The sequence below is a fragment of the Mirounga angustirostris genome, unplaced genomic scaffold (genome assembly GCF_029215605.1).
Source record: "Mirounga angustirostris isolate CCGP_5_RB_7025 unplaced genomic scaffold, mMirAng1.0.hap1 SCAF_13, whole genome shotgun sequence".
NCBI lineage: Eukaryota > Metazoa > Chordata > Mammalia > Carnivora > Phocidae > Mirounga > Mirounga angustirostris.
In genome coordinates this window covers 92,135,364-92,150,967 of record NW_026991721.1, presented here as the reverse complement: position 1 = coordinate 92,150,967, position 15,604 = coordinate 92,135,364, and the positions used below count along the sequence as shown (strand labels likewise).

General features: G+C 43.5%; 1 protein-coding gene across 20 annotated transcripts in view; it reads right to left on the bottom strand.

Moving 5' to 3' along the window:
- LOC129046378 (uncharacterized) overlaps positions 1 to 15,604 on the bottom strand; it is a 271,806-nt gene that overhangs the window by 58,875 nt on the left and 197,327 nt on the right. For 10 of the 20 annotated variants that reach the window (XR_010407056.1, XR_010407067.1, XR_010407068.1 and 7 more), the window contains 3 exons: positions 3,759 to 3,846; positions 3,233 to 3,318; positions 363 to 462 (listed from right to left, as the gene is read on the bottom strand). The exons of 1 other annotated variant lie outside the window; for it this stretch is intronic. The gene's annotated coding sequence lies outside the window, so the exon portion shown is untranslated. Of the gene's footprint in view, positions 1 to 362; positions 463 to 3,232; positions 3,319 to 3,758; positions 3,847 to 4,014; positions 4,306 to 4,560; positions 7,297 to 15,604 lie in introns of those variants that run through there. 9 more of the 20 variants (XR_010407060.1, XR_010407061.1, XR_010407076.1 and 6 more) reach the window with 6 other exon arrangements.

Here is a 15,604-nt window from a genome sequence, read left to right as displayed (position 1 = left end):
CTACAGAAAACAAAACAGACCCTTGTTTAGGTCTCTATTTACTCATCCCTCAACAGTAAGCTGTCTAAGTCACCCAAAGTCTTGCTGCCTCACCTGCGAGCCCCTCTCTTAATCTGACAGCTGAGGATAGTTACGAGCACTAAGGGAATTGAGGGCAAGCTTATAAATTAATGATTGAAGAGTCCCACCCATCTCGGAACAAAAGGTCTCCTTCCTCCAGTACCAGCCCTTCTTTCCAGTTCTACCACTCTTAAAGGAGACTAAGGGGTAGGGGTGGAGAGCGGGGAGTGAGAGGGACGGGAGGGATGGGTGGCGTACAGGCAAAGCCCGCAGTTTGTGAGATTTGCCTAACAGACACATACCTGTAGACACAAGCTTGTGTGGACTATCACCACAAGTTCGGATCTACGGGTTTGTGGCAACAGGCCTCAAGATCTTCTCTCGTTTGGGGGTTTGAGATGTCTGAAAATAAAACGTTAAAGCCATTAGTCCAACCAAAGATTCTGCCATTCTAATATTTTATGCCCCAAATGGAAAGACTTCCTCCTGCTCTTAGAAGGGCAAAGGTTAAGCCGCAGCACCTGTGTTCTCCCCCACGTAAGTCCCTCTGTTTTCACTTATTCCACAGATACACTAGGCTTTAGGTAAATCTCATCGGGTTACTGTTTAATATTATGGAAGGCTCATTTATTCAGACCTTAATACACGATCTGGCCAAAGTGGAATCAGATTGTAAGAGAGAGAGAGAGAGAGAAAGAGAGAGACATTGAGAAACACATGAAATCCCAAGTGCAAGTTCTTTCCTTTAAATGCCTGTAATTACATGAAAAAGGATGGTGAATTCTTCCCTTCTGTTTGCATTCTGGAAAACAGGTGGAATAAACTGGCAAGCACCACCAATAGGCTTATAAGTATTTTCTGAAAAGTCGTCTAAAGGAGATTTCTAGCTATATTAAATTAGAAGACTCATCTTCGGGACAAATTTGTGTTTTTGTTTCCACCCTACCCCCATTATTGGTCCCCAAACCAACACAGAACAAGTTTGGGCATATATTATAAAATCTGAGCTGGAAAAGAGATTGTGTAATTGTTCCCCCCAAAACTGTTCAAGGATGTGAAAATAGATCTGTTTCTGAGGGCTTCTAAAATGATTTCATTTGTCAATATAGCATTCTTTCTTCCAAGTCAATGTTCTACACGTAAAAACGAGACATCCAAGACAATGAAGCTTCATTAACCTCCTTTTGTGAATTTTCCTAGAGACATAGTTTGAATCATAAGCACTTCTAGGGACACATGATGAAAAGCAAAATAATCCCTCCCTAGATATTGGGAAAAACATATGTCTCCATCCTTCACATGACCTAAAAAGAAACTTTTTAATTTTTGTTAGCAATGTCTAAAGATTCTGGCTCTCAAAAAAATTCTCTTCCTTGGCCTCGACATATGAGCATGAGCCTTTCTCAAGATTAGGAGGCTCTACTAATAACAAAAGAGACAAAGCTGAATTTGGGGATTATTTAGAGAAAAGAACAGGCCCTTATGCACACAACCTGAAAGGTGAAAGCAAGAGAACACAAAACCAACCAACGGAAAGGACCAACAGGGATTGAGAGGTGACCCTTCACAGATTCTTCATCGTCTGCCTAGTTCATTAGGACTGAGCCGTGGGTAGGATTCCTGGCAGCCTACTTGTGCGGTGAAGGTTCCCCAAACTGAGAATTTAGGGGCATCTCTGTGGCTTGACTTTCAGATCCAAAGCAACAACCGTAGCTAGTGAAAATAAGTAGGATCCAAACCAATCACCTCGAAGTGGTCTTGGCTTTATTTTAAAATGCTCATTTCCCTTCTAAAATGAAAGATTTTAAAATGAACCCCAAGCCTCTTCTTTCCCTTTGATCTTTCTGACAAAGGCACGGGTCCAGAAGCATTTGAGGATGGGCACTCTGCATGCTGTTAAGTGTTGCTGGAGCACGTGTGAGGAAGAACTCTCATTCAAGTGGAAAGGAACCAGCCCAGGCTTCCAAAGTGATGAGGGCTAACTATTATTATCGGGTTTATTGAAAAGATGGAATGCAGTATTTGTTTGCAATGAACAAAAGATCTGTTAAAGTGTTACACTTGGTCATTCAATTAGAACAATCTTCATACACTCGCACCCTCGGACCCCCAAAAAAGGAGTGCGATGCTATGTTTTAATTGGGGGCATCTCTTGCGCTCCCTCTCTCTCTCTCTCTCTCTCTTTTTTTTTTTTTGGTAAATATAGGACAGAGAGAAGCTATTCATTCCAAATGGTCTGTAGCGTTAGCTTCCAAACAATCCAAGGTTTTAATTTCAGAAAATAAAAGAAAAATCAGAAGATGTCTAGATTGCAGGGGAAAAAATAAGTCAAATCCTGACCTCACAGGAGAATGGTGTGTTTGGGAGAAGATCTTTTCTCCAAAATATTAATTGACTACTTCCTTCAAGAACCTTCTCTGTGTTAAGGAGGAAAAGAAAGGTTCTTTTCAGAGGAAATTTTGGCTTGCTTTATGAAGCAAGATTCTGTGGGGCTCTGTGAGATAGTAATACTCATAATTAAGTTGGAAAATAGAGGCTGAATGCTTATGAACAATGGCAAAGCAGAGTAAGGTAATTTATCAAACAAATATATCATTTATGCTATTAAACATTCTTAAGTGACATGAAGTCCTTCAATACCACTAAAAGGAAACTACCTGTATCACGATAGCTGAGCTCAAATCTTAGCCACTGGACAGGTATGGGGATAGCTGCATTAAACACCATACTGTATTACCAATCTAGGACTAAAGTTAAAATGTCAATATTGTTATTATGCAATTTATACAAGCCCTATCTTCCAGGAATTCAGAGCACGGTAGGCTTTTTAGAGATAATCATCTAATATTTACATTTTTAAATTCAATTACCCAAGATAGCCACAGAGTTTAAGGACAGTGCCTGATGGTCTCAAATGAGTTAAGTCATTGTCAAAAGAAGTAAGCACCGCTAAGTAATAACTTTAAATTTTTTTTCTGAATTCCATAGAATTGAATGCCATGACTGCTCTACTCATTTGCTATGAATCTTATAAAGCTATTTGCCAGTTAAAAAAAAATCAAGTTTACAATGCAGTTATTCTTCAGAACTAAAGCATTCAGGCACGCTCTAAAAATTTGCAGTACTTGAGGAAATGGAAGGTTTGGAGAAAGTTATAGGAAAACACTATTACCTGAAAAAAGTAACTTCTTAGGAATCCTATTTTTTAAGCTCGTTGCCATCTTGCTAGGCCAATATCTTCAAACCATTAGCCCGTGTCTGGAAAATAAAATTATTTTAAGTGGATCAAGACCCTTTGTTTGTTTTTTGGTTGGTTTCTTTTTGCCACCCAATTCTTGATTAAAGCTAAATTAGAATTAACGCCGGAATGAGAGTAAAAAGGGAACACCAAACACTGAAATAAAAATAATTCTAGAAAATCACTGGGCAACATTATGTTTACTTCATTTCCCAAACTACACATGTTATAAAGGTCCTGCAAATAAGTCACTTTCACATTTTTCCTGGAATTTCCCTGGCTATCGACAAACCCTGAGAACGATTTTACCAGAAAAATGATCAAATAGGAATGTGAGGTCTCAAAATACTCGCAAATGCCAATGTTTTATACCAAACCGCTCATTTGCTAAACATGATTAAGAGACAGGCTATCAATAATTAAGAATGGTTAAGGTATAATCAAGTTGGGCAATCATTACCTGGCATGATGTAGCATCACTGAAACATCGTTTTAACTTTTTGATTCTGAAATGTTTCGGGAGTCATTATTTTTCTCTGCTGATGGGGCTGTTAAAAAGAAGTAAAATATCTTATTGTGGAGAATTCATGAATCTATCCCCCTTCCACCACAGCAGGATTCTTGGCTTCCATTCCAACGTTCTTTCATTGGCCATGTTTTAGACGCAGGGTTTGCTTTTCCTTCATTGTTCCTTTACTAATGGAAGGCAAACTCACCGTGCAGCTGCTTGCAAAAGGGAAAATGTATTTGAGTTTTGCCTGGCTGTGGGCTTGAACACCAAATCCATGGTGATGTCAGCAGAACGACACCAACAGAAAGATTTCCTGCCCTCCACCCTCCTTCTTTTTTAAAGATGTACGGCTTGTACCGAATCTCAGCAGACCTCCTTTGTCCTGAGGGGATAGAGCAATTCAAGTGAACTTTTTAAAAAGGAAGGCAAGAGAGAAGTGAAAGAAAGAGGGAGAGAGAGAAGTGAAAGAGAGAGAGAAGTGAAAGAGAGAGAGAGAAAATTAGGAAGAAAGGAAAGAAAAAAGAAAAGGAGGCAGAAAAAAGAGAAAGAAAAAAAAAGAGAAACAGAGAGAAAAAGAGAGGGAGGGAGGGAGAGAGGATGGAAAAAAGGAAAGGAAAAACAAAAAGGAAAAACAAAAACCAACCAAAAAAAGAGTCAAATCTACCCTTTGGCATTCATCATGAAGGAGGGGAGACAGCTAGTCTTTGGTCTCCCTATGGCTTTTCTGTTTTCCTGATGTCTTTTCTCTCACCCTCTGCGGCCCTCGCTTTTTGTAGGAAGATCCAATCACCTCAACAAAAGAGGCACATCCAGCAATTGCTGCTCCAGGAGACATTCACTGGTGCCATGCGCCACACCGCGCACCATCCACCTGCGATCTGCCACCGGGACACCAGACCCCAGTGTGGGAACGCCTCTCAGGCGTGCACTGCAGAGCCTCCGGCACCAAAGCCAGCTAGCTTAGGTAGAATTAATTCTTCCCTGCCCAGGAAAAACTGACCAGAAGGGAGCGGGAGGGAGGAGACTGGCCAGGCAACGCCATCGTTTTCGTGCTCCTTTCGGCCGAAGGGAAAATTAGAATTGATGTTGATAAGCTTCCTATCACACCCACCACCAACCCCCCCCACATTAAAAAACATTAATATTTTACATAAAGTGAAAAATGAAGGTGTGGCTAGGTCAACTAAAGACAAAGACGTGCAAATGGTATGACAGAATGAGACAGGGTGGACAAAAGCAAAAGATGCCCTCAGATTGCTTTTAAATAACAAAAAAAAAGCAGCCCACTCCTCAAACAGTCTGGAACCCACTCAATGTTCGCCCTCAACAGACGCGTAAGAGAGATCAACTATTTCAGAGTGAGGAACTGGAGGCAAATTTGCTTTCGATACACCCGAAGAGACAAAGGAAAAAGAGGCTGCCAGTAACAAGTTGTCTCGTGTGCAACTGGCTAAGGAGACTACTTTCACTTTTGAAAGCAATAAGTTTGCTTAGGATGACAATTTTTCTTCCTTTTTAAAATGCAAACAATGATGCCAGGCTACACCTTTCCTTTCTAGCTAGATGGTTTAATAAGGCCAGGAGGGTTTCTTCAATGAATCACCATTTTAAGAAACATAGAAGACCCTGGTTCTGATATGGAAACATGAGATACAGATTTTTAAAGATCAGACGTCTGTCATTTCTTTAATATAAATGAACTGTACGTTGCACAAGGCTTCCCGTATGCCGGCCAACTTTAACACTTTTATTCTCAAAGCTATGTTTTGCTCTTGAGAAAACAGCCCGCAATTAGATCAGGAAGCTACGAATTAAGTGCGGGTACAGAGAGGCTTGGGAAAGAACTGACAATTAAATCACTTGGACCCTGCGAGAAAAGAGATAAGCAACATGCGAAGAGTCAGGGTGTCCTCTGGAACCTTGACCGTGTAACAATGGGATGCTTGTTCCAGGAAAAGTACAAGAGAGCCTGGAGCCCCTGCAAGGTTGTCTACAACCATCAAACACAAGAAACCAAGTTCGGCTGCCACAGAAAGACCTTTTTGCCTTACTGCAGGGTATAGATTTACTCAGAGGGAACATCTGAACAGCCTAGCAAGCCCCCACATCTCAGCCTAAGAGAGGCCAGCTTTTCTCCGCGCAGGCTCTCCACGTCTACTGATTTCCACCTTTCCCTCTTGCTTCCTTCAGAACAACAAACAACCAAGGGAACACGATTTTATATCGTCTTCGCCAAGGTGAAGTTTGGAAAGAAAAAAGTATTAATCTACATTATCTACTTCTTGCTCTCAACTTTTCCTAGGATCAATCTCTTTCTTCTCCCTCCCTCCCTCTCTCTCTCTCTCTCTCTCTCTCTCACACACACACACACACACACACACACACACACACACACTGCTGCTTGGTCCAATCTGGTGCCTGCTTAAAAACAACAGAATGACAAGCAACAACTGCTTATAAAAGAGCCAAAATCAAACCTTAACGTTTTTTGGCCAGGTTTTTTTTTTTTTTCTTTTTTTCCCCTGACTCTCAGAGGGGAGGGAGCAAGAAGGAGAAATGCTAAGATTTACATTCGGCATCAGCTCCAGTGAAGCAGGAACTCTACTCCCCCAGAGTTACTTCAGAGGAAAGCACTGTGAGGTAAAATCACTGCAGTATTTCTGTTTGTCTCCCCTGAAGCAAGCCCGATTGCATAAAAGCCAACATACCAGATTCCTAAAAGTCAGGGCTTTTTTTCCTAATAGCTTTATATTCTAATTATATTATATTCTAATGAGAATTACAGGACCCTGTGTGTATGTGTGTGTATGTACGTGTTGGGGGGGGGCAAGAGGTGAGAGACGCAAAGGGAGAAGAACAAGACAAAAAAATGACAAAAGATACGTGGACAGGAAGGGAGCTGTGGCTTCTCCCCACTTTGCAACACACGGGTGTATAAACAGGCACGTTCACCCATATGCCACACACGGGATCGCACTCTGGAAACCGGGAGGCCGTGGCAGAAACTTGCACAGCTGTGGCCATCAGAAACAGGCTCTGTCATTCCCCCGCGGAGATGCGAATTTCTGGAAAGCGACCAACAGTCCACAAAGTCACAATGCAAAAGAGCAGAGCCACCTCAGGGAGGGAGGGGCCCCGGGGTGGGACGGAGCTGGGAAGGGAGACAAGGGTTTGCTACCAACTGAAACACTTTGGCCCTCCTAGAAGAGACATCGAGGACTGTTAGACGCCCAACTCCCGTGTCGCTCGGGGTTTGGAAGAAACCCACACACATTAAGGGAAAAATAAATTCAGACAAGTTGCTAAGGAGACTTGTGTAAACTCCAAGCACAGACATATTTCTTGGCCTTTCCCCCTCTGCTCCATCTTGTATTCTGATCACGCAGCTCTGCGGTAACACTACCCCAACCTCCTGCATTAATCTTGGCCTTCACCACGCAGACTGGCAAAGCACGCTGGTTGTATATATCATCATCTTTCAAACTTAACAAGTTAAAAGGGTGTGTGTGTGCACGTGTGTGTGTTGGAGGGAGAGAGTGGGGGAACTTAATTTGGAATTTTTTAAACATAGGTGTTGAACAAAGAAGGATACTTAGACTGCGTGTTTGGGGGGCAGTGAGGAAAGGTAAGACACCTAGCGCTGGAAATTTCTCTTCGCCTGTGTGTGACACCCTTTCTCCGTGCCCTCAGTCTGCCCCCGCCCCCACCCCCACCTCCAGTTAGAATCCTGTATTCCCGGCAGAGGTAAGCCGTGCCTGAATCGTTACAGAGGCCGGTGTAGGGGCCCAGGCTTATGCAGAGCACAGTGCATTCCACAAAGTGGAACCCTGTTTCCGGCTCCGCTGCTCAGGAGGGTGTCCCAGAGAGATCAGCTTTTGAGAACAAACTGGAACGATTCCGAAAACTTCTAAACCAAACCTGTTTAGATTCTAAACCAGTTAGCATTTCGGAGGAGGGACCCCAGTCCAATACCCATGCTCCAGAGCAGAGGCCTTCTCCCATAGTGACACATCTTTTGCAGCAGCTGATATATGTCAACATTTGATTTAGGGGAAAATTAACATTTCCTTTCAGGACAGAGATGTTTGTACTGTAGAAGCTAATATTTTCCTTTCTCAGCCTCCTGTATTAGAATTTCTAAAATCTTCCCTAGGATATGGAGAGGGTAGACAATACATAGCCTCAATCATTACTCAGGGTGCTGGGGCAAACCAAAGTCAGGTCTGAGTGTGCGTGTGCGTGTGCGTGCGTGTGCGCGCTTGTATGTTTTTGTGTGCATGTGTGTGTTTGTGTATGTATGCATGGGTCCCTGTGTCACTGTCATGGGCAGATTAGTAAGACACAAACCAAGAGAGCTGGAGGACGAGCATCTGTTTGGTCTCTTCCCAAATTAGAGAAGTTCACAACGTCTGTCCACCAGCCACAACAGAAAAACTCCAGTGAGGGGCAACCGACCAAACCTGCTGCTATTTTACCTCAATTCTCAGGGTGGACAAGGGACGAGCAAGGGGATGGGAAAAGCATCTGCATTCCGTGCACAGGGCTGGGTGTGTCCCTTCGGCAGGCTCCAAGAAGGCTATGCGGCTCCCTCTCTCCTCCTTGCCAACCTTTATTTGGTCTTCACACTTCAAAGCTACAGCAAGCTGTTCTGCCTCAGTTGAAATCAGGCAGCCAGGCAACTCTTAAACTGGCAAGATGGAGATTTCGCTCCTGCCACTCGCGGAGAAAAACATAACCCAGCAACCAGCCCTGCTTGCCCGCCCTTTCCAGACACCTCTATGAAACCGAAGCCCGGATTTTGGGGAAGAGGGGATCATTGGAGTTCTTTATGACCTTTTCCCTACCAGGCCTATCCTCTGGTGTTTGTGGCACGAAGCCATCATGACTCAATCAAAATGAAAAATGAACCTGGAGGGAGGAGAGCCTGGTGGGCCTATCCCAGCAGGCAACTGGGCAATTACCCTGTGACCTGGCTGGCCTGGGGGCAGTAGAATGACACCTCCATTTTTTTCATTTGCTTAGGAAGCCCAGGAAATCCTGCCTCGTCGCCTGCTGGCCTATTTGTCCTGCCTGCTGGGAATGGGAAGGTTATCTCACCCTAATATGAAGACATGTTTGCTGGGACGCTCCATGCTCCTCCATCATCAAAAAGAGGAAGAACTAATTTACAGGATCAATGCAACCACTAGTCCTGCAGTGGAGGACTCTTCTCCGTCTAGATTGCCAAAAACACGCTTTCCTTTATAAGGTGGCTCGCTGCTTTCTCAAAGTCCCCAAAGAACAGAAAACATATTAGATACCTTTCATTACAGTACCACCTGCCCTCCCTCCAACCCTGCCAATCCTTTGTGGAAAAAGAAAGATACCAGTAAACCCATGATCAACATGGCTAGGCTGGCCTGGAAGAAAGCCGGCATCAGAGGCATAACGAGTTCATTCAGGTAACTTTCAGATAAAAAATACGGTTTTTCACATCGTATTAGAAAATCTCTAATGAGTCTGTTCTCTGAGATGCAGGAAGAAAAATAGCCCTATTAACGGTGGCTGGCGAACTATAATGCCGCCCAGACCCATCTCGAAGTAAAAAGCGATATAACTGCTATTTTTAACATGAGTATAGGTATGTGTGTGTATGTGTGTGTGTGCGCACCGTCCAAATGTCTCATCTCTAGCCTTGAGCTCAAAAACCACATCTTTTTCACATTTTGTAAAGTGACCTTCCCTTACTCCACCCTGAAATTCGGTCTGATGCCCCACACACAGGGTAAGGAACAGAATGTTTTTCCTCTCCATCTTTTATGAGCTAATGCTTCAGATTGCAAAATGCTTTACACATCATCCAGTCATTGTCTTCCCAGCCCAGCTGGTATTACTACCCCACGTTGGGGCAGAGAGGAAAGTTAAGTGTCTTTCTAAAGCTCATTTGTTCCTATAACGGTGGCATCACAATGAAGACCTCCCTCCCCTCCCCAAACTGGGGAGAGGGTCCCAGGTCAGGCTGAAGGGATCTCATGGCGCCCCTTTTCTCATTCTGCCCGACTTGTCACTGAGCCATTGTATGCCCCCTATAATCCTGAGATGTAGGAAACCACTGCCAGAAGTACTCTAGCAGCTGCCATCTTGGGTACCCCCAAAGAATAAGCCACCAAATGCTCCTATCAGAGATTGACATCAGAGGTCAGTCAAGATTGAGAAAGGTCTCTGGCAGTGTGCCCTAGTCAAGCCCAGCTGACTGTGCATTGCCATAACTCGGATCGTGAGCGACAGAGAGGCCACAGGCTCCTGATTCTGCAAAATGCTGTTCGCCTATCTAGACCTGGACTAGAGTCCATCTGTCCATTACCTAGGGTCATTGTGGCTGCTCACTTAATTTTTATTTGTTTTCACACATGTGGCAGGACTGAAGAGCAGATAAATTCAAGATTTGAAGAAGACATCAAATTCTAAGTGTCCCGTGTAAAATGTTTACACATTTTCTATGTATTCCCAAGGCAAGTGGTTATTAAGTATAACTGAAAAAGTACTAGTGTCCCTCGGGGAGCATTCGAGGTGGTGAAGATGCTATTCTTGGGTAGGATTAATATCCATAATATAATCACATCTCTGTATTTTCATCTCCCATAAATAATTTATTTCTGACATTTAATATGGACCAGACATCACCTCATGGCTCATAAAAGCAGGATCATATTTCCTATTTTTTTTTTTTGGTGTGATGCTTTTGGGGTGGTGGACAAGGATGGGTGGGGTAAGTGGAAAGCTGACTCTTGAATCCCATCTAAATGATCTGTAAACAAAAAAGGCTGGCAAAAGCCACAGAACAAGTCCAAAATCCCTCTTTGGAACATGTTAATTATGCCAGGAAGAACACAAGATGCCACTGATTTCATATTTTTATTTTTTAAAAATTGAGCCCTTTATGCCAACTCTGACTACCTGTTAGGGGCTGTCTGGAGTACCAACTTAAAAGGATTCTGAAATCCTGTCTGATCTCAGCAGGAAAGAGTTTTATGAGCATTTAGTAAGTTATTACTGCCAAGGGGGAAAGAGTTGGATGGGACATAGTATACTAACTGGTGTCTGCCATTCCTGACCGACCCCAAACTCCTCTCAGAGCAACATTTCCTTGACTTCATGACAGTGGGGAGGTGCTGTTCAGGAGCCTCTGTGTGATAAATGTTGAGATTCCTGGAAAGCATTATTATTATTATTTTATATTATTATTTCTGGACATTCTAGCTAATCATAAAGGAGTCTGGGTTGATTTTTATCTTATCTTATTCACACAATCTTTAGATAACACTCTAAATTACTGGAGCAAGGTAAAAAACAAAACAAAACAAAACAGCAAAAACAACTCCCATCCTCTTCTCCTAGCCACTGAGAGATGCAAATCTGACAGCTAAGTCTCTGTTGAATGCAAGAAAAATCATGATAAAAAAAAGCAGTTTTTGTGTAGCCCAGGATGACAAATCCATTCACCCTAATCGGGTTCACCTTGGAATCTCTATGTGAGACAACACATTTTATAAGAAAGACTTCTCCCCAGACGATATACCTGATCCAGACTGCCACTACTATTTATCCTGGGAAGCTTGGGAAGTTCTTGGTCCCAGGGGCAAGGAGAAGACTCCGTGATGAGATATGGATGCTTGCCATCCTACCTCATTGACTTAGACTGGCTCCCACCTATGAGGAGGTTAGACAGCTCTGTCTGAACAGGACCTAAAATCAGTAGACCTATCCTTTATTCAGGACCTAAAATCAGTAGACTTACCCTTTACTCAGCAACAGACAGAGCTCCCCAGAAATACCTGGGCCCTGAGGAAACCTTATCATTGTAAATAAGATCTCACTGTAATTCATAGGTTTGCTAATGGACTTCTGCCCTACAAGAAGGTAAAGCTTTAGTCTATGGTCTAAGTAAATTAAAGCAAAAGTCCCTTTTCAGAAACGGAAGCCTAAGAGGACCACATCAGAGACTTTCTCACTCTTATTGATCTAGCTTTCTCTGCTGAACTCCACATTATGGGCTGTGAAATCCACCTTCCTGAGAGATAGGGTGGGAACCTCCCCAAGGGCAATTAGGTATTGATTCCAACCTGTGGAGAAGCCAACTTTATTTTCACATTTCCGAGATGAGGTGGAGGACACCTTCCTAGCCCCAGCCCAAAGAAACTCAGCGTGATAGCTTGTAAAGATGGAGATCTTCCAACCATTGAAGGGGGGGAGGGGGTCATCAATCCTTTCTTGGCTGAGCAAACTGGATAGGGCTTACAGATCCTCCTCCTTACAAGTCAGACCACTACCTAGCCCATCCCTCCGTCACAACAGAGGCCTACAGATGGGTCCTCAGTAAGCCCCACCTGAAGCCATTTGGCAAACGGACATGAAAGGTCGAGCCTACCAGATGTTCTTCAGTGACCTGTGCACACACAGGGAGGGATTAAGATCAAGTCACTGATGAGTTTTCCTTGTGGACCTCAGCCCCCAGCAGAAGTGGTGACCACAGGAGTCAGAAGCCTCTACCTTTGAGGTAGGAATTTTCAAGGAGACTTGGAGGCTTGACCTCCAAAAGCAAGGCCTGGTTGGAGCTCAGAAATAAAGTACAATAAAAAATCTGTCTGGAATGGGTTTACACAGGATCCCCTGGGTAACAGAGAATTACAAGAAATTCCATCCGAGAGTTCAGCTGAGCATCATAACCTTGGTTTTTCTGCACATCTGTAAGTCCTATTAGTGCTTACGAGACTGACTTGCCTGTGAATTGATTTGAAGTGCAGTTACGCTGAAGGGGCCATGAAGATGGGAGAGCTAACATATGTCTTTCTCCACCCCCTGCCCAGAGCTGTCTTTTGAGGTCTAGGAGCAAGGGCTCTAGGGTACCCCTTGTCCTAAAGGATCACTGCCATCCCCGTACGGGAGTCTAAGTGTTTGTCTCCCTAGCCACACTGCCTACTTAGTGGCCATGAGCTTGCACGTACAGATGTTGGTATGTTGCCACTGAAACCCAGAGCTGGATTTTCTTCTTAGCACGTTCACGGCCTCCAGACCCATGGCAGACAAAGACAACACCAAATCCCCACTAAGCTAACATAAAAGCCCCGAGAAAGAGAAACACTCGCTCCCTAACTGCCTTTCTTACAGCGTATGTCCTGCCGGCCTCACTAATGCTAATACAATGAAATTCCTATTTAAACATCTTAGCAGAGAGCTCCAAAATGGCACTGGCACCACTGTGCATTTTCTTTTTTCTTTCTTTTTTTTTTTTTTCCTGTTAGATCTCGGCCTTTACTGGAGTCCCACTTCCCTGCACACACATACCTCACAAATGGGCTGTGCCAGATGGGCTCTTAATCATACTAATCAGCTGGGAAATTAAATGTTGGAAAACCCAGCCAGTCTCCTGAATTTTCCCACTTGAGATCAGGACCTGAGCCGTCGTGATGTCCTATATGAGATCCAGGCTGCCTTTTAAAGAAGGGTCAATATGATGGACCAGGGTGGGCCTCACGCTTTATAGGCATTTGTGTTTCCTTCTTAGAAGATGGCTTAGCTCAACTCACTTTTGTTTCAGCTCTGATGGCTGCTATTAATACCTCCTATTTACAGAACACACACCTTGGAGGAGCTCAAAACATTTACAGAAATTAACCAAGCCTTGTAACATCCCTGTCAAGTAGGCAGGGCCTAGATGGTACTTTCTTCATTTCAGGAGGAGAACCTGAACTAGTAAGAGGGCAAATTTCTTTGCCAGGCCACGCAGACAGGACCCCACGGCCTACTCATTTTCAGTTGTCTGCAAAAGTTGCCAAATGAGGTAGGTATTTATTTATACTGTTCTCACTCGCTTATTACTCTAGTATTTTTCACACGTGTAGGCACACCCACACCCACAAAATCATACTCTTAGATCCTGGTGTGCAAATAGCATGTCTTTTTTTTTTTTCTATGAACCTCTCCCCAAGTGTGTATTACAGGTTTCCCCTAGTAGGTGATCAATAGGTATGATTGATGGGTTTGTAATATGCCTATACCTGTTCCTAGAGTGGCTTTCTTTCTCTCTGCCCAGAAGACTTCTAGATTCTGTTCAAATGTCACTTCCCCAGATGACCCTGCCTGAGGTTCCATCAGCAGCTAGGTTTCTGGTGATCCTGTAGTACCCACCTCATCCAGCATCGAAGTCGTTCTATTGCAATTATTAAAAGGCATAATAGTGAAAAGAAAGTAACTATGTAGTCTTTGAGATAGACAGGCCTCCATCTGAATCCTAATTCTGCCACCGTTGAGACACTGGACAAGGTAAAATGAGGATAACAATATTTACTCCAGAATCCATCGTGGGGCTGTTTGTAGTCAGAGAAAATATAAACAATTGGATACTCATCAATATGACAGTGGTTAAAGGCAGGATGGTCCATCAGTATTGAGAAATGTTCTCCTAGCCATGATGAAGACTAGACGTGTACAAAGAAAGAACAAAGAAATACTTCCAAGACATATTAAATGTGAAGAACAAGTTGCAGAGAATATGTATGATTCTATAAACGTGAAAAGCTCCCACACCATACTGCTATTAGGTACAGCTTTGCCTAAAGGTAAGACAAGAGATGGTTGCATGAGAAGCACGTGCAAAGCAAGGGCTCAAGACACAATAGCTACTCCTCTTGTTAAGTCTGGATTCCTTGGAAGTGGAGCTGGGTTCAAATCCGTGTATCTCTAGCTCCTGGCACAGCATCTGGCACTTGATGGGGGCTGAGCGAAGGAATACTACTCAGTGAATGATGCAATCAGGAATTAACTGTTGAGTCAGGAAATATGAGCGTTAATGGGAATCACAGAGTCTTCTGTGCTGTTTGCAATGTTTTCTAATGTAGGGAGGCAACGCAGTCCTTTGGGAAGAAATTGTCAGGAGGCCGAGATTCCAGATTAGTGTTCCTCAAAGTGTGGCCTCAGGACCACCAGCCGCCAAATGACCCTGGAGGCTTGTTAATTGTGCAGACTCCTGGGCCCCACCCCTGATCTGAATCAGAGTATCTGGGTTTGTGATTCAGGAAATCTGTGTTGGAACAATCTGGTTTTTGTCTACAGATAAAAGTTTGAGAAGGGCACCTGGGTGGCTCAGTCATTAAGCGTCTGCCTTTGGCTCAGGTCATGATCCCAGGTTCCTGGGATCGAGCCCCGCATTGGGCTCCCTGCTCGGTGGGACGCCTGCTTCTCCCTCTCCCACTCCCCCTGCTTGTGTTCCCTCTCTCACTGTCTCTCTCTCTCTCTGTCAAATGAATAAAATCTTTAAAAAAAAAAAAGTTTGAGAATCACTGCTTTAGATCCCATTTGGCCTTCCTGCTTGACTTTGGGCAAATCACTAACCTTTCCAGAGTTTAGTTCCTTCTCTCTGGTGTAAGGGTTGGATCTCAAATGCTCCTTAAATTGAGAAATTCTACGCCCGTGACTAATCCAATTCCCTGCGTTTATGTAGGCCTATACGTAAGCCATATAAGATGGACAATCCAAGTTCTCAAGATGGACAATCCAAACCTGGTTTGAGCTGTTCGGTCTCTGCTCTATTTATTGGATATTTTTCAAATTCAGAAGCTGCTTGTTATTTGCTCTTGCTCTTTATAATATTCTTTAATTACTAAAATCAACAGTTAAGGACATTCTCTGAGTGTTGGTTGTTAGTGATTAAAATATACGGCTTTAATACTTTAATACATTTGTGTTATAATTACATTAACATAATGTAATGACTATGAGAAATAATACAGAAAATACACACATACACATGAGAGGGA